General features: G+C 45.8%; 1 protein-coding gene across 2 annotated transcripts in view; it reads right to left on the bottom strand.

Annotated features, from left to right (window-relative positions):
• PNPLA7 (patatin like domain 7, lysophospholipase) overlaps positions 1-26,858 on the bottom strand; it is a 1,876,659-nt gene that overhangs the window by 354,686 nt on the left and 1,495,115 nt on the right. The gene's annotated exons all lie outside the window — the stretch shown is intronic.

Raw genomic sequence — 26,858 nt, 5'->3', positions numbered from 1 at the left:
CCGGTTGCCTATGATGTGTGACATTTCCATAGTTTCAGTGTTATGAGTCACATTCTACAACCAAATGTGTGACGCCGCGAGTGACACATTCTCACCAGCAGAACCAAGCAATACAGTCAATATAAAGTGCTAAATATAATAAATTGCCACTTTTAGACCAATGAGAAGCACTAGCCTGACTACATGGTCCATTCAATCATCATTAACCAAGAAATAGCATGACCCAAACCGAGTTCATCCTAATTACAGCCAGCCCACGCGGTATGTTCACACCTTGTACACATCCAGCAGATCTACCCCTATTATATGTGCTATAAACCCATTTCAATCAATCAGCCCACTCATTTCAAAGCCATTCTAGCTTCATCCCATCCACAAGAACCAGTGTAGCACTATCAAGTCCATCGTAGCCCCATAAACAACCATTAGAACCAGCTTTGCGCTGCCCAGCCATCCAACCGAGCAAGTTCCAACCATTTCACCCCTACGTACATTAGCCAGAACCAGCCTTAAATAGGGTTGCCACCTGGCCTGATCAGTATTTTAATGTCCTGGCCCGCATAAAAAATAAAAAATCAACTTGTCTCTATTTATTTTCATATTATCAGTACATGTTTAATATGGCAAACATAAAAACAAAATACTTTAAAATGTCTTCAGGAGCTACCTTAATGGTCAGTGACTGCCAATTAAAGTAATTCAAATCAGAAAAGCAGTTTTAATGATGAACAGGGACGATTATATATAAATCCTATTTAATAAGGTCAGGCCTTTGCTGAATCTTGAAATAATAGCAAATATGGTATTATTTTCTGGGAAAGGTGACAACACTACTGGCATAGAGCAATCCCACTCTAGCCCCATTCACTGCCTGTTTAACTCATCTGTGCCAGAGTCAGAGTCACAAGTTCTGGCACTGTGACTGTTAGACTTGGCTTTTTCAGCAGGTTCACCCCCAGACCTTTTGCCCTTCTGTTTTTGACCTTGTTTTTGTCGGTTTAGCATCCTGGGCACTTTATCACTACTATTCAGTGCTAAAGTGCATATGCTCTCCATGTAAATTGTGTTTATGGATTGGTGTTTTCGTAAGTGGCTTATTTGATTTACTACTAAGTCCCTTGTACAGTGGGCTGTGTGTGCCAAGGGCCTGTAAATCAAATGCGACTAGTGTGCCTGCAGCACTGGTTGTGCCGCCCACACAAGTAGCTTTTCAAAGGTGTCTCAGACCTGCCACTGCAGTGTCTGCGCACAGTAGTGTTTAACTGCCTTGTCGACATGGCAAATGCACCCACTTACCAGGCCCTTCCCTTTTCTTGCATCTAAGTCACCCCATAGGTAGTCCCAAGGTAGACCCTTTGGCAGGGTGCAGTGTATTTAAAAAATGGAAGGACATGTACCGGTGTATTCTGTGCATGTCCTAATAGTGAAATACTGTGTATTTCGTTTTCAGCGTTGAAAGGTTATCTCGCCCATAGGTTAACATGGGAGCTGCTTGGTAACACTCTGCCCAGGTAGGTGGCCAGTGGGAGATGATAGAAAAATTGAGATTAGTATGCCTGATCTCAGGATTTAAAAATACATCTTTTAGTGAAGATGATTTTTATATTATGTGTTTCAAAATACCACTTTTAGAAAGTGGGTATTTTCTTGTCTAACCATCCTGTGTGCCTCTCTGCCTTTTGTGTATTCCCTGTCTTGTTTTAGAGTGACAGGAGCAGGGGTTGTGCATTCACACTGGACAGACACAAGGGGGGGGTTGAGGTGTGTTCTGCCTTTCCTGAGTGACTCATAGCCAGGCTGAATAGACCTGGCTGCATTTAGAGCAGTGGGAGGAGTGGTCGCTTGCACCTGAATGCAATGTGTCTGCCTCTCACAAAGCCGTCTCCACCTCCTGTGGTGTACCTGGCCTGAGTCAGGGTGAATTGGTTAATGTGTGCCAGGAGAACTTTGTTTGTGCTAACACCACAGAACTTCAATGGAAAATGTGGTTTAAATATTGGGGCCCTGATCCCAGAAACTTTAGATTACTGCTGGACTAAGGAACCAGTCAGGAAGAAGAGCTGTCAGGAGTACTGTCCCTTTGCTGTTGTTGCTTTGTTGGGTTCGCCTGCAGGTTGCTGCTTCTGTCTATGGAATGGAAAGGACCAGAAAGTTCTTTCTGCATATTAAGTATCTCAAAGGGAATGTTTTAGAGCTTGCCCCCTGTTCAGGAAGCCCCAGAAACAGCAAAGACTTCAACATATGCTTGGTACCGGCTTCAGGAACTAGAGGTTTCAGCTGCCACAGAGGAAAAGGGTAACCCAGCGTTGTCACCATGACCGCTAGCAGTTCCATGACCTGAAGGCACTGCAGAGGGTACCGCCGAACTTCGCAACGCAACCCTGGTCTCATCGACAATGCCGTCCGCTGCCGCCACCAAGCCGCTGCTTGCACCGTGACCTGTGGGCACCACACTCCGCACCGCCTCGCTTCACTCCACTGCCCTAGTCTCACCAACGACGACGCTGCAAGCTGACATCGCCGCCACTACCTGCACAGTGATTTGGGGGCACAGCTCGTAAGTTACATGATGCAATGCTCCATCTCACACCGCAGTCTTGGCCCACTGACTCCAGATCCTCAACTGTCAATGTGGCTTGCACCGAGACCTGTCGGCACCAACAGGCCTGGTTTCACCGATGTTACTGGAGGATCCCCACAGAGTCGCTGCCTGCATCGTGACCTGAGGGCACCACACACAGCTCCGCTCTGCACCGCAGCCTCAATACCCGCCACAGCCGTCTCGCACCACCATGGTAGGCCGGAATAAATAGATACTGTTTTGAGGATCTTCTGACACCGCCGCTGGCTCACACCGCTGCGGTCGGCCAAAGCCATTGGATTTGGGAGTACATGACACCACAATGGCCCCGGACGGAGCTAGCAACTTCAAGGAACTGTATGTTAAGTCTATTTTTGATTATTGATTTCCTGAATAACTGTATGCTGGAGTTTTTCAAGTTTTGGTCTTGTTTCACACAGATAAATATTGGATATTTTTTAAAACTGGTGTGGTGTCCTTTTGTAGTGTTTTCACTGTATTAATGTTTGTTATGTGCAAATGCTTTACATGTTGCCTCTGAGATAAACTACCAAGGGTGTGAGCAGGGGGTATTTTAGATGTGTAATCCCTTTATCCTGACTAGAATGGTGGATTCTGCCTGGCTTAGGAGCACACCCTAGCCAGCCAGAAAACCCATTTTTAACAGTGACTCGCTATCAAGCTGAGCCACGGTGTTTTCATGTGGCCAACACGGTTGGGGGAGAGCATGTGGTGCTCTGGAGTGCTGCAGTATTAAATATAAGATATGCAAAAACGACAATTGATGGACAGAATGCAGAACAATGTCATACACTCACCCCAGTACAGAGATCTGGGCCTAAAACCATCGTTTTTTGCACTCCATGCCATTTCAGTTTGAACCCATCCATATGAAAATCAGTCTTGACCCTGTGCCCAATGGTAAAAGTCCAGCCCGAACTGCCAGGCCAGGTCCTCCCTGGACTGGAAACAAGCATCCTAGGACCGGTTTCAGGGTTTCACCCCTCATCAGCCAGGATAGCTTGACTCCAGTGGCATGGAGAGCACAGGACCCACGTATGCCTGAATCAGGTCTATTGGTATGCATGGTGACAGGCCAGCATTTTAATTTTGGCAGTTTAATAACATAGCGCAAACAAAAATAGAGTTGTAAACTCTGGGAAACGAAAACAGATTTCTGAAATCTGGCAAACAAAAACAGAGTTGCATGTAATAAAATGTCCAGGTCTGTCACATGCTCTTATCTCCACCTCTAAAAATTAAGGTAAAAACGTTAACCTTTTATGTCAGAGGTGATTTTTGAAGGGGAAAATTGGAGGGTGTGTGACAGGTATCAACATTTTATTTCTGGCAGTGTGACAAAACTTCGAATGGGGTTTCTGCATGCAGGAGTCGAGATGAGGGAACTAGCCTTGAAATTGATAGTCTCCCGCCTAAATCGGGAGGGTTGGCATGTATGATAACAGTCTGTTCTCGGAGTCCGTATTCGCTGCTCAGAGGTTATCGCTGGTAACTGTACAGTCGGCCTAGCTGTCTGGGACCGAAATTATGTCTGGGGCTCTGCAGGATGCCAAGGGGCCTTTCAGGACTTGCGACGCAGGGAAAGAACAGTCAGCAATGAGCACCACTTTAGCAAGGCAACTCAATAAAAACCTTACAGAGCTGCCTGCCGCCATCTGCAATCATCATCTGCTCTGTGTGGACCGTAACCAGTGTCTGGGGTGCCTTGCTGGTATTTAAAACGAAAGAAGGCAAGGCACCATCAGATCCATTTGAGGATTGCAAACAGTGCCCCGTCCGCATAATTGCTTTGTGTTGTTCCTTACTGGAGCCAGTGAAGCCTTCGGTGAGGAACTACATGGTACGGCTCAGAGGTTCTAAAAGTGGAGCTGCGCTGGATCCAGTGAGTGAGAGCTATGCAGCTCTGTGTTGGGTACAGTGAAACCTTCGGTTAGGTAAGGATAACTACATTCTGACTCCAGCCAAGGGTCAAGGACAACTCCTACCAGAGTGTAATAGACAATCCTTTACTTACCCCCAAACCTAGTTCTGGTCCGCTCTTCTCCCTCTTTCCTGGGTTTGGCTCCAACTTGGCTAGTGAAACAAAAGGCAGGTGTCGGCCTGATGTCAGGACTCTTTTTGTGTACTAAGACAGTTCCTTTTGAGATGTAATCTGGGCAGGACACACAGGCTCCCCAGCAATCCTGTCATGAAGACCCACTCCACTCTACACCCAGGCCCTTTGTCCACTGTCTGGCTCCACTGCACATTTTCCAGTGGGGAAGCCATCAACATTTCAAGACAGCTGCCCGCTCACAGAAAACCCCCACAAACTTTTGGTAGGGATATGCCAACTTTCTAAAAGTGATATTTCCAAAATAATAATGCAAAATCCAACTTTACCATTAAAGATAATTTGAAATGACAATTCGAAGGAGTTGCAGAAGTATATATATAGCTGTTCCTGAGCTGCATTTAGCACTTAATAAACGTAAAAAGGTAAACCAGTGTTTGACTATGGGAGGCCCACCATACCACAGTGAAAACTACTTTGTAGATTTCACTGCCTGGACATGTAAAACATTAATATATACATGTTCCACTTTTAAAACACTGTGCACTCTGCCCTATCAGTTTTTAGGGCATAGCTTAATGGTGACTAATCCGTAATAAAAATTAAGGTTTAGGGTTGGCATAGGGGTTATTTTGACAAGTCAAAAATGGCAGTAGAAAACAAACCTACAGGATGCAATAGTAGGCTTGAGATGTTTAAGGGAGCTACTTTATTGAGTGGCACAGTGCAGTAGCCCACTAGAGGCATTTAATTTACAAGCCTTTAGTACATATAGTACCATATACTAGATACTTGCCAATGTTACCATGTTTAAAATAAAGGACACACACACTTTACCAAAGGCTAGCAGAGGTAAAGTGCACACAGTTCTAATGCCAACACAAATAGGTTCAGCTACAAAGACAAACATCTCAAGGAACACCAGGCAAAAAGAGGGTCATTCCTAGGGATATTCATGTTATAATCCATATTTCTTTCTGAAAATGACCTCAGTCTTATCAGAATTTAACTTAAGACAATGCTTACCCATCCAGGTGCCGATTTCTTTCATTCAGTTGTGAAGCTGAATGCTCATGTTAATGGCCTTGTTCGCTGCTGACGCCACAATTTGTGTGTCGTCTGCGTAAGATGTGAGTGAGAGACCAAAGAACTGAATCAGCGGGGCAAGCTCAGCCACATACAAGTTAAATAGGGAGAGACTAAGCGAGGTACCCCGCATGGTAAAGAAAAGGTTTTCCAATGGAAAAAGTATAGCATCACTGCGTTTTTAATTATAAACGATCTAAGTAGATTTAAGGCTGTAACTTTTATGCCCATGGTCTCTAGGCAATGTCATAGTGTCAGGTGATCTACAGTATCAAAGGCCGCAGATCGGTCCAACAGGATTAGAGCTGCATTTCCTCCTTTATCAGGCTAATTTTAAGTTCATCCGTGGCTTTAATAAGCATTGTCTTGATGCTATGATCTGATCTAAAACCAAATTGAGTTGGTTCCAACAGATTGTGTTCCTTGATGAATTGGGTAAGTTGGAAATTTATAATTGTTTCTACGACCTTAGTGGGAAAGGAAGTCTGGAAATAGTTTGATAGCTGGAAGGAGTCAGGATCGAGGTTAGGCTTTGTTAGAAGAAGGAGAATAGATGCTTTCTTCCAACATGACTGAAAAATGCCTGATAGGAACATAGAAGTAAAAACGTTGGTCAAGCACTTCGCTACAGGCTCGTGAATTTGTTTGAGCACCAAAGAGGGACAAGGATCATTCACAATCCCGATTTAGTGGACTGAATGAGAAGTTATACTGGAATAGTAGAGACTGAACTGAAACTGGAAAAATCAGTATGCGCTAAAAAGATTATAGATAGGATCCACATTGTTACTAAAAAACTGGGCAATGTTTTCACAGAAGGCTTGACTGCTGCTACTTCCTTTGACTACTGGGACTTTGGTAAGTTTGTTAATAATTTCAAAGAGTTCCCGGGGTGAATTATTAGAGGATTCTATTTGGGCAGTGAAGTACACAGTGTTTTCTTTGACCTATAAGGTTTTATATTTGAACAGAGAGAGTTTGTACATTTGCTTCTCCTGAGTATCATAGTTGAGCCTCAATCTCCTTTCTTGTTGTCTACATTTTTGTTTTTCTAGGGGGAGGTCCTCTGAATACCAGGGCTCAGATGGTTTGATTCTCCTTTGTTTGCTAACGTTCGAGGGGGCAAATTGTGTAAAGGCATGATTTAGCCAAGTTGAATAATTCTGAGAAGCCGTTTAGAGGTCAGGTGATGGGGAGGGTAAGTCATCAAAAAAAAAGTTGGCTGATCTTTATATTCTTCCATACTCACTGGGAAGTCAGGCCTATTAGCGCTGGTGGTTGGAGTTTCCTAGGGGTCTCTAAGCTAAAAGAAAAAATGGCAGAATGGTCGGATCATGGGAGGGGGTATAACCTCTGGTCTTGTGAGCAGGTCATGGTTGCTAAAAGGGGCATCCAGTATGTGGCCTTCAATATGGGTGGGGCTCTGTATCAATTGGGTAAGCCCAGAGTTATTAATGGTATCCAAAAGGTCTCTAAAGTCTTTCTCTTCCGTTTGGTCAAAATGGAAGTTTAAATCTCCCAAAATAGTCAGATCAGAGTTACAGATCATTCATTCAAGGAGTGTGCTGATGGAGTTGAGAAACCTTTTATTTGGGCTGGGTGGGGGATAAATAAGTAGCCCTCTAATGGATTTATGTTTGGTTACTTCAAACCAGTAAGATAGGGCTTCACAATCTTCATTTGATATAGAAACAAATCTTTGATCTGGTCCCTGTAGATAATCCTGAGTCCCCCTCCTCTTTTCCGAGGTCGGTCAAGTGAAAAAATCGTGTAGCCCGGGGGGATAGTGGAAATTAGTTGGCCCAGGTTTCTGTGATAAATATAATATCAAACTGATGAGTTTCAATACGAATGGCCATTTCTGTGGCACGTTTGACCAGGGACTGAGCGTTCACAAGTGCACAACGATATAAAGAGAGGGAGACATGGAGTGCATTTAAATTGGGGGAATCTGATGGTAGGCAGGGTGCGGCGAGAGAGAATCTGTATACTTCACAGCTAGCCGTATAACCTAACCAAAGGGAAGACATATTAAAGCTGGGGCACCTTTTGGTACATCCCCTAAGGTCATGTAGCTCCTTAATTGTATATATGATGTTCATATGCAATCCTGAGCAAAAACCGTCAGGGGTTCTGTCGCTAGGCGCGGACGGACACAGATTGGCTTCCCCTGGCACGCCGAAGTGCACCCACAGCACGCGGCCGCTGCGCATCCGGGCCAGCATGCTGGCTTTATGGTCTGAGTTAATTGGAACACTACGCTGCTAACCCAGCCAAAAGTGTTGCAGGTGGTCGAGTGGGAGGTTCCACTTCCCTCCGCTCAATCAGACCGGGGAAGCGAGTGAAACAAAGGCAGGTAAGATTGGGAATGTAGAAGGTTTCCAAAAGTATGTTAAACTATTTTAAAAGCAAATCCGCGCATCCACAAGCGAAGTGAGATCAAACAAAATAAAGACACACACATAGCCTACCAGCCGGCTATCTGCTGGTGGGCTGAGTGTGCAATATTTTTTTAAAGTAACACCAATGTCTCAATTCTTTTCTCATTAGGATTGATCCCAAAATGTGGGCAAATAGCTTGGAGCAGATGCTGAAGTAAATTTAGGTATACGTTTGTGGGGGAAAGAATCAGATTAGATGCAGACTTTCACTTCTCTCAACCAAACATTGAAAAATTTGAAGAAGGTGTTACGTACTCATGATTTTGGGAAGGCTAACCCTACACAACAGAGGAGCTTATTCAGACCTTAAGCTTATGCCTCACGAGGAGGTCATTTAGAATTGTTCAGTGACAAGGAGGACTACCCCCATCTTGCCATAAAGAGGAAATCAATGGATGTGCAGATCTCAGAGAGGGCAAGGTCAGTCCTACCTAAACAACGGTAAGTCATGTTCAAATAAATCCTCTGTCCCCTGAGGTAGCTATGTGGCAGAAACTGCATTTTTTCTACCAACAAGAGCTAACTACTTCAGCTCCATAACTAAATAGAGACCCCCTCAAAGGATCAGTGACCATAGTGTGATGACCTTACATGCCTGCTTTGTTAATGTTCTCCATCTGGCCTCATCACCTGGCAATCCTTGTTCTCCAGATGTTCCCCTGGGATAGGTCACCAGGCCATCGTAGGGAAACATCCAAGCAGATTAAGAAGAACCAAATGTCAAATAGACTGCCATTTTAGGTATCCCATGGTCCTTGCAAAGAAAGCCCTGGGTACATTATTGGATGTGACTTCATACCAATATCACAAAAAGGAGAAGAGAAAATGCCGAAACAGCCTTCTTCTATACAAGAATGATATGGAGGTAATGTTTGGGCTACAACAATCTTTAAAACTCACAGTCGGAGTTCTTTACCACCTAAAAGCTATTTTCCATGATAAGTTAAGAGTTTAAATACTGTGTGAGGTTACAAAATAAAAGACCTCTTCCAGCAGAGAGTGCAAGGCAAATTCGGTGTTCTATTTCAAGCTGCAAAATGGAAGTGCTAAATATTCAGTGTCTTAATTGAACTCTGTACTTTACAAATGTATTTTAAACAGATGGGTTATTAGGTTTACGTCAAACATAATTTAGCTTGCAATCAGAGTTGCAGTTAGGCTATGTTGGGAGCCGGATGAGAGAGGAAGCGGAAGGCGCTCTGCGGCATTTCAATTTTCTGGTAGAGTCACAGCGAGCGGTCCTTGAAATACCTTCCGACAGCTGACTTCTCCCTTGGGGCCAAGCAAACTGTGGACGTTAAAGTGCAGCTCGCGCCCTCAACAGTAAAGCCGTGTGAACATCTAATACCGCGGAGAAGTGTGGCTCAGGGGTTAGAGGCGGCAGACCCGGAAGCTGAGATCGGTCCTGGGCCAGGGTTCAATTCCCCACCTCGGCGGGTCTTGGGCTAAAAATTCCACGGACTCGATAATTCTCGCCTCGGTGCCTCCTTGACTCACGGGTTCACACTCTGCGACTCTGGGCAATAGCTTGCTTAATCTCCACAACGGCCCCTCGCGGCGGGATGCTTGACTTTCACCTTGTGGATACCCTGCTATCTCACAGGAGAATACCAGGACGGGTTCCCTAAGCAAGCGCCGGGAAACCCACAGCGGGTAGCTGTGCGCTATATAAGCTCAACTACATTTACATTTACCGCCAATGAACCCATAAAAGCTAGCAAAGCTCAGCTGTCAGACCAGTGTCAGGATTCTAAAATGTTCCACTCACAAATCTTTTTTTAAAAATGTTTCTGTTTTTGGATTCTGCTTTGCCTTCGAATTCCACACATCAGGACACTATTGAGACCTCCATGATGTGAGGTCTGCAACATTATAAGGCTCCCGTATTACAAGTGAACACAACGTACTTTCCAGATGAATACCACTTGTGTACCACTATCTGTATTTAAATCGTTTCCTCTTGCTGACACTCTAAGGGATTTATTTAGAGTCTGGCGGAGATGGACACCTGCTAAAAAGGGATGGATGTCCCGTCCGCATTATTTAAAGTGCCGCTGTGCCGGTGAACCAATGCACTCTTAATACAGCTGAACGGATATCGGACACATGTTGGCAGATGTCAGCTTGTGTCCCACTTAAGTAAGTCCATCGTAGCCACTGTGAGTGGTCAGCACACGTTCTGACATCCTGCGATCTAGAGGAGTTAATGCTTCGGTGTAAAAAAAAAAGAATTTAAAAAGCAGCTGTGACTGAGTTCTACTTTTCACAGTAGCATGTTTATGCTGTAAAAGTAAAGCTTGAGATGACATTCAAGTGTGGCTGGTTCTGCATGTTACTAGATGAATAAGTTACTTGCCTTTGCTAACACTCCTTAATGGAGGATTCTCCAGCTAATGGCAGACTCCTTACCTCGTGAAGTACCCCACGCAATGCTAACTCCAGAAACTCTTGCACAAGGTTCTGCGTGCCGATAGGTAGAGCCATTCGATTCGTCACAGCTCTGTCCTGCTTCCAGGCGTGAGGGCACAGAGCCACATATAGGCACCATTCCAGCGCACTGATGTCAGGTGTCTCCTATTTTTAAAAATCGATCATATGCGGAACCTGGCTAGCAAGACTGGGTTTGTGCTGGCAGTGTGCAAAAATTAACTGGGGAACCCTTTTTTTCTAGACTATCTCCTCATCCAAACAAGGAGGCATCTGTAAACACCATGCACTGGGCTATTGGAGGACAAAAGCATTGACCCTATCCTTTAAATGTGCAGCATATCCATCATCAGAGGTCTTGCACCATAGGATTGTCACATTGTGCAACAAGTGCCTCAATACTGACGTCACTACTGGTGTAGGAATTACTGCTAGGCTCTCACTTTCCATCTCAAATGGGACACTAACAGGATATACAACTACATCACACCCAAGAGTCTGAGAACATTGATAATGAGAATCATCGCCATGAGTCGAAACGTTAGGCTTATAAGCATGAATGTTCCTGAGCCGCAGACCCAGCGTAAAAGTCCTCTGCATGAAGTATTCAGAATCACCATGATAAACCCGAGGTGTGAGTCCTACAATGACTATGCCAATATTCATCGATTGGTCCACTGTATTATCAGTGTAATCCATGTTTTGCTGTTTCCTGGCCTTCCTTAACTAATTGTGCAAAAAATACCTCTCATCCACTCAGAGAAACTAGCAGCTACTAAGTCAGACATCTCCCAAAAGGTGTGGCTTAACTGTAGGGCACCAGCAGGCACATTGCGTTTGCTGTGCACAGTCCAACAATTACAGAGGCAAACATCTTGAGTTCCCCAAAATCAAGAGTGCTTGTCTGTGGCAGAATTCGCCACGGCACTAGGCCTCTCAGATGTGGGGCGGGAGTTACAAATAGCAGACTCTAAATATACGTACTTTAGTGTGCACTGCAGTCTTTCCCGTATTGACTACTTCCTAACACACACGGCTTCCATTCGTAGCTTTAGGCATCCTCGAACATTGCCCAGAGGAATCTCGGATCATTCCCCTGTAGGGATTGAGTTCACACATGGAGAGCGACAGGCTACTATAGTTATTAACCCTTGGCTGTTAAAAATACCTGATATTAAAGAAGAACTCTGTATACAAACAGGGAACTATCTGGCCAAAAATGTGGGAATGGTAGACTCTGCACAGACTGTTTGGGAGGCATATAAGGTGGTCCAAAAGGGGTATGCCTTGTCATTAAAAACGAAGTATGTCGCGAACAGGCGTCAAATATTGGTTCAATTAGAGAAGGAACTCCGAGAGCTTGAGACAGAGCATGCAAGTGACCCCTCCGGGGATGCACAACATAGACTGACGCTAAAACAAGATTAATACAGGCTCAAGGCGCGTAAACACATGATGGCCACCCATAGTGCTACTCAACATAGGTTGTATGAACTGGGAGATCGGGCCAGGAGGACTCTGGCATGGTTCGAAAGGAGGGAGCAGGGTACAAGGTGGGTGCCTCGACTAACGTTACCCAACGGGGAGGTTCTCCGTCACCCCAAAGATATTGCAGAGGCATTTGCGGGTCACTTTGAAAAAGTATATTCTCCCTCCACTGCATATACGGAAGAGGACTCACGTCAACTTTTGGCAGATAGTGATGTACCGGCTCTCTCAGAGCTCGATAGAGATGCACTAGACGCGGATCTGACCAATGAGGAAATCCAGAAAGCTATTGGCCAAATTAAGTCGGGGAAGGCGATGGAGCCAAATGGCACCCCCATAGAGTTCCTCAAGGTCATGGCCTCTCAGATCGTCCCACATCTGCGGGCAATGTATGAGGAAAGCTATGAAAAGGGATGTCTGCCGCCAGACCAGCGTATTGCTGGTATTGTTGTTATTCACAAGTCGGGAAAGCCTGTGGACGACTGTAGCTCCTACAGGCCTATCTAGTTGATAAATGCGGAGGCTAAGGTCTTGGCGAAAATACTTGCCTCGCGCCTTGTAACAGAGATCTCCTCCTTGGTACACCCGGATCAGTCAGGATTTATGCCAGGGAGAAATACGGCTATTAACATACACCGACCGCATAATGTGATGGCGCGCAGGGACTTTCTAGGGGAGGACGCAGTCATATTGTCCTTGGATGCCTCCATGGCATTCAACTCTATTGAATGGCCATATTTGTTTGAAGTTCTCTAGAGGGTCGGACTGGGCCCTAAATTTGTACGGTGGGTGAAACTGCTCTACACTGACATACAGGGGCAGGTCAGGGTTAACAGCAATACATCCCGGGCGTTCACACTAAGAAGGGGCACTAGACAGGGATGTCCACTATCCCCACTGCTGTTTTCCCTTATGCTGGAGCCCCTGGCGGCTTAGGTCCGTCGAGATGTTATGGTCCGGGGCTTCCGATGGAAACTGAAATGCGAAGACAGAATATCCTTATATGCCGACGACATACAGCTGTACCTTGCTTCCCCGTACAAGTCCATACATACTGTCCTCGATATTTGTATACACTTTGGGAAGTACTCGGGGTATGCCATTCACTGGGGTAAGTCCGTGCTGTTTGTGTTACATAGGCAGGCTCCCCGCCTCCCCAAAGACTGTGCGTAAGTAGTCGCAGTGGACGGTTTTAAATATCTGGGAATCTTTGTCACATCGGACCCGGCACTTTTTTACAGCCATAATTTGGCGACCCCACTGGCCAGACTGCGGGCAGACGTTAAACACTGGAGATCGCTCCCTCGGTCTTTGGCGGGCCATGCTGCCCTCTTCAAAATGTTGGTGCTCCCGCGATTTTTATATATCCTTCAGAACTGCCCGCACCGTATTCCGGATGCGTACTTCGCAGCCGTTGAAGGGGAGGTATGCACGCTGTTGTGGGATGGTAGGGCTCTTCAGAAATTAACAAAAGGATGGTACGACGGGGGGATAGCGTTGCCCGATCTCAGGTTGTACTACTGGGCCTCTGAGTTGGTGGCCGTTAATTACTGGATGTACGCCCTGCCGACAGACCCGGCCTACGCCCTGGACAGATACCAGATGGACCGTTCGGGCTATCTGGGTGCCCTGTAATCCCGCACCAAGAGACAAAAGTATGTTGGTCCAACACTGCACACGATACAAATTTGGCGTCTGGCAAACTCACGGCTGGGATGGGCTAATGTTCTCACCAAGGCAAAGCCTTTATGGTACACTCAAAAACTAGGCATGCTGTGCTATCAACCAGGGTTTGACGGGTGGGATATGATAGGCATCTCGACAGTGAAAGACATGATTAAAAAGGGGGCAATACTCAAATTTGAAGATCTCCAGAGGATCTACCAGATGGCTCCAGGAGAGGTGTTTAGGTACCTAAAAATAAGCCATGCCTTACGGGCGGCCTTCCCGAGTTGCAAGGACATACCGGACTCGTTGCCTCTGGAGGATCGCTTGCTTGATGGGCCACTGCAGTCTAAAGCAATCTCCTTGACGTATAAAAAAACTCAGTAACAATTTACCAGATAACTTTGGCAAGCTCAAGGAGCAGTGGGAGAGAGACCTGGAGTTGATTGAAGAGGGCGATTGGCTCTTATGTCACCTAGGGTGGCGGCCATCACGCTTCGATTCATACTGATACAACTTAGTATTCTGCATCGGTCGTATATGACGGGGACATCTCTTGCTAAAATTGGGCGTGAGACAAGATGACCTATGTCTGAAGGGTTGCAAGCAGCATGCTACCTTCTATCACACGCTGTGGGAATGCCCGCTGGTGCGCAGTCTCTGGGAGAGGGCCACGAATCATATGCAGTCTGCACTGGGAAAAACAGTGGACCTGACGTCCCGCCTAGGCCTCTTAAACATATGGGCAGATTCGGACCTGACTGAGATTGAACAGCAACTGGTGACGTTGGGGTACACGTTGGTGAAAAGAGAGTTGCCTAGGGGATGGGTTGGAGTGGCACCACCTGCTGTATCGGTATGGTTGAAAGAACTGGACAGGTGCATGATTGCGGAGAAAGAGGTATTTATAAGCAGGGGGTGCCTGAAGAAATGGGATAAAAAATGGTCAAAATGGAACACCTACAGGGGAGAAATTTGTGTATCACCCGTGGTAGAATTGGAAATGCGTAGAACTGTGGATAGAGACGTGACATCTTAAAATTTCTGTTTCTTAACCCCTGTAACGTATATGATGATGAGTGCAACTTGCCAATAGTATATGTCAATAATTTATGATTGTCACGAACCTTTCTCAATAACAAATAACAAAAATAAAAAAAATAAAAAGAGTGCTTGTCTGGAGGCACAGAAGTGAAGGAATTCAGGCTCAAATTTCATGATGATGCAAGCACCACCAGGCTCCATGGCGAGGGGCACGAGAATAAGAATTTTGGATCCTACTTAGCTGAGTGATAATGCTCATTGAATTGTCTGTTGACCACAAATTGACAAGGACTTCCCATAGGTTGCCAAAATAAGATTCAAAAGACCCTCATTAATCAGGAGCAAAGAATCTACCAAAGGATGAAGTGAGTCATGCTACAGGAGTGGCAGCCGTCGATAATGGAAGTCAACTCGGCAGCTTGGGAATGATGCTACTGACCTCAGGACACTGCTTCTGTAGCGTTGTGATTGGCTGGGAGAGCCCGGAAGCCTGAGAGCTTCCGGTGCTGTAGCAAACCTGGAGAGGACGGAGGAGAGGCAGCACGGCGGTAAAGGAAAAGGTACGTTTATTTTGTTATTATTATTTTTTTAATCCAGTTCCATTTAATCTGTCAGTCAGACAAGCCGTGGCTGCAGCCACTTTTGTTACTACTAGTGTAGCTGGGGAGCGCTCAAGACCGATCTGGCTGTAGCGGGCATCGGGCGTTTATCCGAAAGGCTGGAAGGGTGGGGGCCGGTTTTGCAATGACGGGGGCTGGTTTTGCAGCGTTGCTGCAATATCTTCCGCAGTAACAAAAGCAGCAGTGCCTCACACTTCTAACCTCTGCAACTCACCCCCACCCCCCTCCCAAATTGCCAGGACTGCTTTGTGGTTCCCAGTCCAGCCCTGGGGGCGCTTTCTCCAGCCAAAGGTTTCCACATCAATTCTTGGGCCTGGAGGATTATTTAAAACATGCTCAATCCAGGGGAATAAGTCTGAATTATAAAACATGCTTTTCATTTATGCTTAAGATTTCATTAATGCAGTTGTGTGATATCATGCCTCTTGTCTTGAGTGGCCACTATACTGAGTACATCTGTTATATCCCAAAGCCCTTTATATTTTATCAGTGAAAATAGATCGCAGGAGGTTACTCTAAAGGCCAAACAGAAGTAAAATGATAAATGTGTGGTCTGTGTATATTGTAAATTGTACATAAACAGTTATAAAACAGAATGCATTTTAATACAATATACTGAACAGCGCGGGCAATTATTTTCTTTCGATTTAAAACAAATGCTTCACACATAGGATAGATCTCATGTAAAGTATTGCAATTATAAATATGACATTCTCATGCAAATTTACCAGAACTATTTATAATGCAATATCTAACCAAACTACAATCAGTTAAATCATAATCAACATCAATTCGGACTTGTATATTATTCACCTTTGGAACATTATATTATATTGAAAAACAGACATTAACAAAGCCAATAAGTCTAATCTTTCTACGGCATTTAGCAACGTTTTGACAGCAGTGAGAAAGGAGGGGTTAGACAAACACCATCAGAAATGGACAATAAAAAGCTGAGCGCGATGGGGAGCAGCGGGGAAACAACGATTGGGGTTGGAGAGCAACACAGAGTGCAGGGGCAGGGATGTGAGGGGGAAGGTTAACACGTGAGAGATGGCTAGAAAACACATACTATTCTATGGAGTACTTAAACAAAAGCAGTTTCTTGAATAAAGGCAACGCATCCAATGAGACGTTTCGGGAAAGAAACCCTTCAAATAATAAATATACAAATAAGATTGACAAGAATGCCAACAAATCATAAGCATTAGCCTGTCCCAAAGCCTCCTTGGTGGCGCACATAATAGGTCATTCAATAACAGACCGCTAAAGGTGTCTGCATGTGAGATGTATAATCCACATGTGTCCCACTGTTTCTTGACAGCAATTACAAAGACTTCAGAATGCCCTATCATAGGCTAAGCCAAACTAAACCAAGCAACATCCCATTGACCTTTAGCAGTGGTAAATGGTTCAATCTAACACCTTAATTTTATTTACGTAAGCCGCACACTTTCAAACGTATCTTTTTTGATGAACAAGTTCCAGAAGAACAAGTTACTTACCTTCAGTAATGCCTTATGTGGCAGAGACTATCTAGCCGCAGATTCCCTACCTTAGAAGACTCCCCAGGCATCAGACTGGATCTGGAAAATGTTGAGCAGTATGTTTGCTCGCTGGTAGGTGGCGTTGAATGGCTCTGTGTCAGCATCATTCATGCTGGATATGACGTACATGGTGCCTATACAGCCGCAAGATCAGCCCACTGACTTAGGTTTATGACTTTTTCCATGCCAGAAGCACGGAGCCACAGCAGAAGGTTGATGACAAGTGTGCAGATTCTAAGGACTTACAAGGACCTTTTCAGGAAGAGAAGTACAGTTCACAGAACAGGGAGGATGGGAAGGTCGGTAAGCAATATGTGGTTAGATAAAGCCTCTACCAGATAAGGCGTTAGAGAAGGTAAGTAACTTGTTCATCTGACAGAGACTTCTAGCCACAAATTCCTTAGCTTAGAACAGATACCCAAGCAATACCTCCCCGGATGTGGGTCTGAGAACTGGCTCAGACCAAAAAATCCTGGGGGACCGAACAGGCGAAATGCCCATCATGACGGACCTGACTGTTGAGGCAGCATTGTCTGGTAAAAGTGTGCAAGGAAACCCACATAGCAGTCTGACAGAGATTCAGGACACGGACTCTGTAAGCTAACGCAGTAGACACACCCTGGGCTCAGATGGAATGAGCCTGCAAGCCCTCCGGGGTTATTTCCTGGACAATGCCTAGCAGATCCTGAAGTAAAGTATTTTCCATTTCGAGATGGTCAGTTTCTGCGCTGCTTTCAGTTTCCCTGAACCAGTGAACCCTACAAAGATTTTTTTTTTTTTGCAGAGTTTTATCTAGCGCGAACTTGACCCGAATCCAATCAGGTATCAGAGCGCTTTACATAGCACCAGTTACGGTACATGAGGGGACACATTCATTTTTTGTTAGGCACGGGGAGATTAAGAGATTTGCCCAGAATCACAGGATGTTCAGCGTCATTACCGAGACTCGAACCCAGTTCCCCAGGTCCGAGGTCGAGCGCCCTAGCCGTTAGGCAAACTCCTCTCCTCATGATTGTCTACCCAATGTTCCCTGGTGAGGTCTATGTAGAGAGACACTGCCCTCTTAGGGTCCAGGTGTTGGGGTTCGTCTTTCTCCTTATAGGGATGAGGTGAAGCAAAGAAAATCGTCAATGTGATGGTTTGGTCGACGTGAAAGGGTGTTACAACCAACGGCAGAAAAGAGCCACAGGTTTGTAGAACTAGTTTGTCTGTAAAGAAGCTGCTATATGGAGGTTGGACAGAAAGAGCCTGCAGCCAAGTTAATGGCCACCAGGAAGACTGTTTTTGTCAAGAGTCTGAGAGAACAGGTATGCACAGTTTCAAAGGGAGAACACATAAAAAACGTCAGAACCAAATTAAGATCCCTTTGGGGCATTAAGAAAGGCTTGGAAGGAAACGAGCTGAAGAACGTTCAAAAGTGTCACATCTTATGACTTAAACAGGGGCGGTTGAGCCAGCAACTGCAAAACAATCAAGGTGGCTGAAAGATACCCCTTAACTGTGTCCAGAGCAAGGCCTTGTCAGGCTAATGACAAAAGAAACAATAACACTTAGGACAAGGTTGAAAAAAGTGGGTCAACATGTTTCTCATCCCACCAAGCCACAAACGTGTCCCAACAGCAGGTGTATACAGTTTTTATTGATAGAAGCCTGGCTGCCAAGATGAGATCACAGACCTTGGGATGAAGGTCGAAGACCTTCAACTGTCGCTGCTCAAACTCGATCCATGAAGGTGGAGTATGTGCACAGGTTAAGGTGCAGGACCCTGCCCTGTTGTAGCGATAGTAGATCCTCCTGAAAGGGCAGTCTGATCAGAGAACAGATGCACATGCTGAGGAGATGTGGATACCATTCTCTACTCGCCTAATCCAGAGCAACAAGGATGACTTGGGCCTGGTTAGTTCTGATCATCTTGAGAATTCGGGAGAGGAGCAGTATCAGCAGAATGGCATATATGAGACCTGTACTGTAGTCTGTTCGGAATGTGTCTCTTGAGTAAGAGCCGTTTTGGAAATTCCAGCACGTAGAAGTGCTAACATTGTGTGTTCTCTGTGGTAGGTAGTCGATCTAGCCAAGGTTCTCCCCAGTCCTGAAAGAGACCTTGAGCCACCTCTGGATGCAGATGCCATTCTTGGTCAACAAGGCATTAACGGCTGAGCTTGTCCACTCTGGCAATTAGCGATCCCGCCAGGTGCTGTACAAACAGGACATGTCCTGATATTCCAGCCATGTCCAGAGGCGCAGAGCCTCCTGATGCAGGGTCCACGACCCTACTTCGCCCTGCTTGTTGCAGTACCACATTGCAGGAGTTCTGCCCATGAACACCTGGACATGGTTCCTATTGATGGAGTGCAGTAAAGCTTTTGAAGTAAAGCAAATTGAACTCAGCTTCAGAAGACTGGCGTGGAGCCAAGTCTCCACCGGAGACCAGAGGCCTCCTAATCTTCACCTCTCCCAGTTGTGCGCCCCCAGCCCAGGAGCGATGCATTGATCACCACAGTCAGTTCTGGGTGTGGAAGGGAGAGGAGACTGCTTCTGACCCATTCGTGGTCCTGTAACCAACACTGCAGATCTTTTGCAGTCTCCCTCGAAATCTGGACTAGGTCAGAAAGATTCCCCTGATGCTGTGCCCACAGGGACATCGGATCCCACTGCAGAGACCGCATATGCCATTGAGCATACTTCACCAAAGGGATGCAGGAGGCCATCAGACCCAGCAGTCTCAGAGTCAGTTGCTATGAAGTCCAGCACTGAGGTTGAAACATTGATATCATAGCACAAATGTCTTGGACTCTCTGGTCTTGAGGGATAGGCATGGAATTGCACAATGTTTGAAATGGCTCAGATGAAAAGAAGCATCTGAGGAAGAGTCAGGTATGACTTTAGCATGTTGATAGTGAACCCCAGCAAATCCAGGAGGCCCACCGTAGTCTGGAGGTGGGTGACAATAACCTGAGGCTAAGACCGCCTTAAGCACCCAGTCATCGAGATAGGGACGACTGGGAATCCTGACCTTTACAGATGTGCTGCAACCACCACCATCACCTTCGTGGACATCTGAGGGGAACTGGTGAGACCAAAGAGGAGCACAACAAATTGGAAATGCTCTGGGACGCCGTGAACCACAGGTAACGCTGATGGACCTGCAGGACGGGGATATAATTGCAGGTGTCCTGCAGGTCCAACGCTACCATCCAGTCTCCATGGTCCAACGCATATAGGATCTGAGCAAGCATTAACATCTTGAATTTCTCCTTCCACAGGAAGGTGTTAAGAGGGTGCAGATCTAAGACAGGGTAGAGGCCTTTGTCTTTCTTGGTCACCAGAAAGTAGCAGGAACAGCAACCAAAACATACTTCTAATGCCATCACCCACTCTATGGCTCCTTTGGCCTAAAGAGCCTGAACTTCCTGGTGCAATTAGGAGAGGTGCTTCCTCCGTCAGCTGATCTGAGGACAGTGGCAGGGCCATGGGGCTTTTGTAAATGGGAGGGCGTAACCCCACATAACAATTTGGAGCACCTACTTGTCCGAATGTATAGCTTGCCATTAGAGCAGGTGGTGCCCGACCATGCCGCCAACTGGTTGCCAGTGTTGCTTTGAGAGCAAATTAAAGAGGTATGAAGGCTGCATCTGCTGGGGTGAGGGGGGGGTGGAACTGGGAAGATTTCTGGCTTTTGCCCTCACAGGACTTGTGGGAGTCTTATCCGTGGCCACGAAAGGACTGAGTAGTCTGCTGGCCATGGTGGCTGGGTGGAAAAGGCACGAAAGGAAGAGTGCAGCTGGCGTGAGCCCATGGTGAGTCCCAACGACTGGGTGGTGACCGTACTCACCTTGAAGGGCTGAAGCACTGAATTGGCCTCGTCGCTGAACAGGCAAATGTCATCAAAGGGCATGTCCAAAGAAATGACTGGATATCCCGGAGAAGCCAGTTGAGCACAGCAAGGTGTGGCAACGGTGCACAAACGATGAAGCAATAGCCTTGCCCAGCAAGTCTGACATGCTCAGTCTGCATCGTATTGCAAATTGTGCTTTGTCTCTGCCATTGCCAATAGCCTGGTTCAGGATGGCTCCAGCCCATTCCAAGACTGTGAGCAGCATTAGCACAAACAAGTTCCACACCACGTTTCTGTATTGCTTCAAGAGGCCCATGATGGTTACTGACTGCAGTGCAAGATTAGTGGAAGTAAACATTTTCTTCCTAAAGGTATCCAGCCTCTTGGATTTCCTATCCGTTTGAGTGGAAGGGAAAGCATTAGGATTCAACTTGGAAGTCGAGGCCTACACCACCAGGCTCCCAAGAGTTGGATGCTGGGTGAGGAAAGCTGGGTCCCCAGGAGCAGGATGGTGGCAAAGTGCAATATTCCTGTGCAGGACTTGGTCTAGGCCCCTTAGCATGACTTCAAAGGGGGCTTCGTTTAGGTGTAGAGTGGTTCTGTGAAGGGCATCCCCGGTTGAAGCACCTACACCAAGACATTGGTCTTGACTTCTACTGAAGATAGCTTGGGATCGAGAACCTCAGCCACCCTTCATAACCCCCATAGCAAAGGAGGCACCTTTCTCCATAGGAACCTTTCTCCATAGCCACACTAGGAGGAGAGACCAGGCCAGTGTCTGATGAAGTGTCCGACCTCTGGCATCAGCCAGGTCTTCTTACCAGTTGGCTTCACCCAAAGGTCATTCAATTGGGTCGGGATAACCACAGGGATCCTCAGATTCGCCCCAGGCATACTCCCCACAGTGCCTATCAAAACAAGCATTGGCATAGCCAATAGGTCTCGCTTTTGGAACCTTATAAGTATTTAGTTATGCAGCACAATATCCTTGGTGCAAGAACATCAACTGTTGCATGGATAAACACTTATAAGGTCCCAAAGGCGAAACCTATTGGCTATGCCAATGCTTGTCCTCGGTAGGCGCTGTAGTGATCCCGCAATAAAACAGCGCATCCTGTGACGTGTCAGTGAAGAGGTCACATCAGTGAATCTAGAGCAGAGCGCCAAATTAGTTAGAGGACTTGACAGTTGTTCCAAGCATTAGGCAGAGAGTAGCTAGTAATATCCAGTATTTCTATTCATGTTTTAATTCCGGAATTCATTAACGTGTGTCTCGGGCTCTCATTATTGCCAGATATGGAAACTGCGACATAATGTAACAGTGCTGTAACCAAGATCACAACGAGAGCGCTAGGATTAAAACTCAGGTTACAAATCAGCTAGGTAAAAATCACTAGTTGTGCAGTAGGTAATGTATCCACGTGGTCACATTTCTTCCTTTTCCAAGTATTAAGGGGAAATGTAGAAAGTAACAAAACTAGCCAAAAACATGTAAAACAACAAAAATGTCCTACCCGGCCAATAAAAATGGGAAGTTCATTGAAAAAGAAGAATGCAAAAGAAGACGTAATACCTGTTATGTGGGTACAGCCTGTTTGTGTGCACATACACATATACACACAAACAGACTCCTGAAAATGATGGGTTCTGAAATGAAATCCTACGTTTTTAATTTAAATTTAAAAACAAAATTGTAGTCAAATTTTCATCACTTTGCTCAAACAAAAAATAAGATTTCTTCTTATAGCCGTCTGAAAGCAAATCGTTTTCTTTACAATTTGGATTACAGTCTGGAGACAAAGATCAACATTTTAAAGAGTCCTGGACCTTAAAGCTGTATGGTATGCGATCAACCCCATTGTGAAACAAACTCTGCCATTTCAAGATGGCTGCTAAGCAGACGTGTCCAGTGGCAGAATTTGCTGAGGAGCCCACATTGAAAAGAAAACCTCGCCTGTTGCAAGGTGGGCGCCACAATGATGCAACTTCTATTGGGATTGCGATGAAACAGGCTACTTTGAACGGAGCCTCGCCTATTGCAAGATGGACTCCACCCTGATGCAACTCTTGTACGGATTTTAGCCCAAGACTACTGTTGGCTTACAGACACGTGTCCTGTTCTAAGATGGCGGCGATATACGGTGACCTGTCAGTGCAGTTTGTGCGCATGCCACTGACTTTTTCTGAGTAAGCATGGCGGAAAACCGGGTGCCGGAGTTGCTGTTGCATCGACTTCAGGCCCAGGATGGGGGACTTGAGAGTCTAGGACTGGCAGCTGAGCTGGGTTTGGATCACCAGCAGGTGGTGGGGGCTGTGAAGAGCTTGCAGGCTTTGGGAGAGGTGAGTGGAAGGGGTGGTTGAGGGAGGTGTCTTGGGGAGAAGGGGGTGCAGTGCAATAGAGATAGGGAGGAGTCTGCGGAGAGAAGTGAAGTGATTGGGAAGGAATTTTGGGAGAAAAAAACGGGTTTAAGTGAAAAGTAGGAGCCTAAGGTAAGACCAGGACTTGTCTGGATGGGAGATGTCAATAACAGTTTATGGAGATGCTGAGGCTAGTAGCTGGGGCATGGAGGTAGTGCCGTCCCTGACGCAAGGTTGCTTCCCTCCAGAAGGACTTGCAGCTCCCCTTCCTACTGCAGCAGCTGTGTCACCAGGGCAGGCGGCATGCAGGGAATCTTGTAGGGGTGAGACCGTGTACGTCCTTAGCACTAAGAAGGGGCAGATGGCGTTCAAGGTTTACAGGAGGCAGACCAAGTCGGTCTACAATGTTGGCAAAGCAAACAGAGTGAGAAAACAAGCATTGGCCGTGCGCGCGTGGCCGCGAGACGCGATATGTGGTGGGCGGTGGAGTTGTGTGCGGGCGCGCACGCGCTAACTCCGGCTCACATAATAAAAATAAATAAAAAACAAGCCCGGGAGTTGCATGTGCGCGCTACAAGGCAAAAAAGAAAGTAGGCTGGCAAATGGAGTGCGATGTGCGCGAACCATGACGAGAGGGGAAAGCCAGATGGTGCCTCTGCTCGTCATTGTGCGTGTAACCGCACACTCTATGCCAGCCAAAAAGCTGTGGTAGCACTTTTAAAAGCCCACAAACAAAATGTCTCGCCAGTGCAGCTCATGCGCTGGCTCAGGCGAGACCTAAAAAAAAGGCACTGTCTCAGACCTAGATGGTCTGGTTCTAGTCGGCACCGGTGTCAAGGTCGAGCGACGCCGATCCGACTCGGTATTGGAGTTGGGAATGACTATGGGCTCAATGCCACTAAAAGAGGTCAGCACCACTGAGAATGGCACCACAGGACCAAACCCGGCAATTGTCATTGATTCGCGACCAGATTCAGTCCGAATCCAGAGGGTCAGACTGGAGTGAAGTGTGAACCCGGCGGGGGAAACCCAACTAGAGCAACTCCAGAACCCGTGGGGCTTGAAGGCACTCAGAGGGGTTCGTTCGCCCAAATATGATGTGCGTGGCCTCATACACCTCTTTGTGGGGATCGCTCTGGAAAATTCAGGGAGGTGCGGAGCAGGCCCAGACTCTGGCTCTGTGAGTGAAGTGCAGGAGCGGGGTCTAGATTAGTGGGGTCGTTCCCATGTCTTGTCCGTTGACTTGGACTAGAACAGCAAAGTCTAAGAGTGCTTCACATTTTGTGCATGAGGGAAATACCTGACAATGACTTCTATGACGACCAATAGTAACAACTTTGAGGCAGCTTGAGACCTTCAACATGTCCGGGACCTGGAGCGATGCGGAGTCACCGGATGTAAAGACTCCAGGAGTTTCATAGCTCGCTCGCAAATCGCTTTAGGATTCATAGTGTAGCAGTCAGGACAGGCCCTGGAGAGATAGTACAGCTTCAGGCACTAAAAGCAAACCAGATAGGGGTATGGAATAGATGTCTGTAGCATACTCTGTAGGATTTAAAACCCACAATTTCTTTCAGGGGAAATCCCTATGCACACCGGGGGCAAGAGTGTTCAAAAAAAGACAACAAAATGTTGAAAAAAGCTGTCATAAATAGACCAGGATAGCTCTACCAGATCCTCACTTGCGGCGCAGGAAGAAAGAAACTGAAGTCAGCACGCTGCAGTGGTTTCTATATAGGCACTACACATGTCATACCCGGAGAGGATGACGCCTACAATGCAGAGACCTTCTATGCAACATACCAGTGTGCAGGGGTCCTGCTCAAGATTTTCCAGATTCAGTCTGATGCCTGGGGAATAATCTACGGTAAGGATTCTGTGGCTAGATGTCTCTATCAGGTAAAACAAAATCTCAAGTCCGCTTCAAAAGAAAATTTAAACAATGCACACTTGAGTAATGGCTTGAGTACGTTAACAGGAACAGATACATTAATTACCAACGCTTTTAGTCTGAAATGTATTAACCACAACATGCAAAAGTCCAAAGAAGACTCAGTTCATCCTTTCCTAGAGTTAAAGTATCTGTACAAAAAAGAAGCTTAGGGCATTCAGACTAGAATTACACAGTTTAAATAGCCATGTAATTGTCAGAATTAATATAGTAGAAAATAAATTCCTAGGGAACTGAACAAATAATTATCACTCTATAGTGTTAAACTCAGTGAAACAGAACCAAAGTATGTGCAATCTTATTTCAAATGATTTAATCTTCACATATATAAATTCATAATAATCATTTTTATTGTTAAAAGCTCCAATAGTGTTGAATACATTGAAAACATCATATCATCTGTCGTGTCAGGTCGATTGCTTAGAGATATACTGATTAAAATAGGTACACGGGAAGAAGGTTTTGGTAGCTCGTATCGATGGCGAACTTTTGTAATTAAAAAGTGCAGCTCCGCGTCAGGATGCTTATTTGCTGCGGGGTGATGTGCTAATTAGTCTCCGGCGTCTTTTCACTATCTGTCCCGGTATAAAAGTTCGCCACCGATACGAACTACCAAAAACTTCTTCCCGTGTCTCCAAACAATCGACCTGACACAACAAATACGGCACTTTCTACTTCGTGAGTGTGGTTTTATTCGAACACTACTTCTGGCTGCAATTTTTATCAGAATGAATGTGCTAGGCTCACATTTGGGATTAATTACCAGAAAAAAGAAGTAGCAGCAGATCAGATCTTAGCATATCGAGAGGTAAAAAGTAACGTGACGTACCGCCTTAATAAAAAGACACGCAGCTGAATTCGTCAGTATCTGGACACCGCTCTATCTCCTCGATAGAATTTTGTGGCAATTCCTGACGAAGGCGTCCTTTACGCCGAAATGCGCGTCGAAGATTTAACTACTGCCACGCACATGGTGTTTTATGTATATTTGTTTATGTATTTTTATGAAATGATATGATGTTTTGAATATATTCAACACTGTTGAAGCTTTTAACAATAAAAATGATTATTCTGAATTTATATATGTGAAGATTAAATAATTTGAAATAAGATTGCATATACTTTGGTTCTGTTTCACTGAGTTTAACACTATAGAGTGATAATTATTTGTTCAGTTGCCTAGGAATTTATATTCTACTATATATTTACCCTGTCCTAGGAAATGTCTTAACAATTTTTTCAGGGGGTCCTTGTTATCCACATTTATTGCCAGAATTAATGCCACCCAACAGCTTGTGTTTAGACAAGCTGCGTATTTCCAGCCTGATTCATTTGCGCGGTGCACTTAGCCCTAGTAGCTTTCTCCAAATTGGACCTTCTAAATAATAATTTTTTTCCCCTGCCTTAAGCCACACTGGTGCACTGTATGTTAAGAACTGAAGAGGCTTTAGCATGGTAAGCTATGACAAGAGGCTGCAACAAATATCCGCCATACAAGTGATTAAAGTAATGTAGTGGTTTGACACTGAACACAAATAATGCTTTTTAGACCCGACCTTGGGGGTGGCAGGGAGTTGGTTGCAGCACGGGTAATAAAAAACAATACACATACCTTTCGCTGCTGGCCTCCCCGCGTCTACTGCTAACGCGCCGCGCCGCGCCTCACTGCTCCTCTGCTCCCAGCACTCTAATCTCCAGGAGTACAGGCTCACAGACTACCCAAGCAATCCCAACGCTGCTC

The sequence above is a fragment of the Triturus cristatus genome, chromosome 1_2 (genome assembly GCF_964204655.1).
Source record: "Triturus cristatus chromosome 1_2, aTriCri1.1, whole genome shotgun sequence".
NCBI lineage: Eukaryota > Metazoa > Chordata > Amphibia > Caudata > Salamandridae > Triturus > Triturus cristatus.
This window is presented reverse-complemented; position numbering and strand designations above follow the sequence as displayed.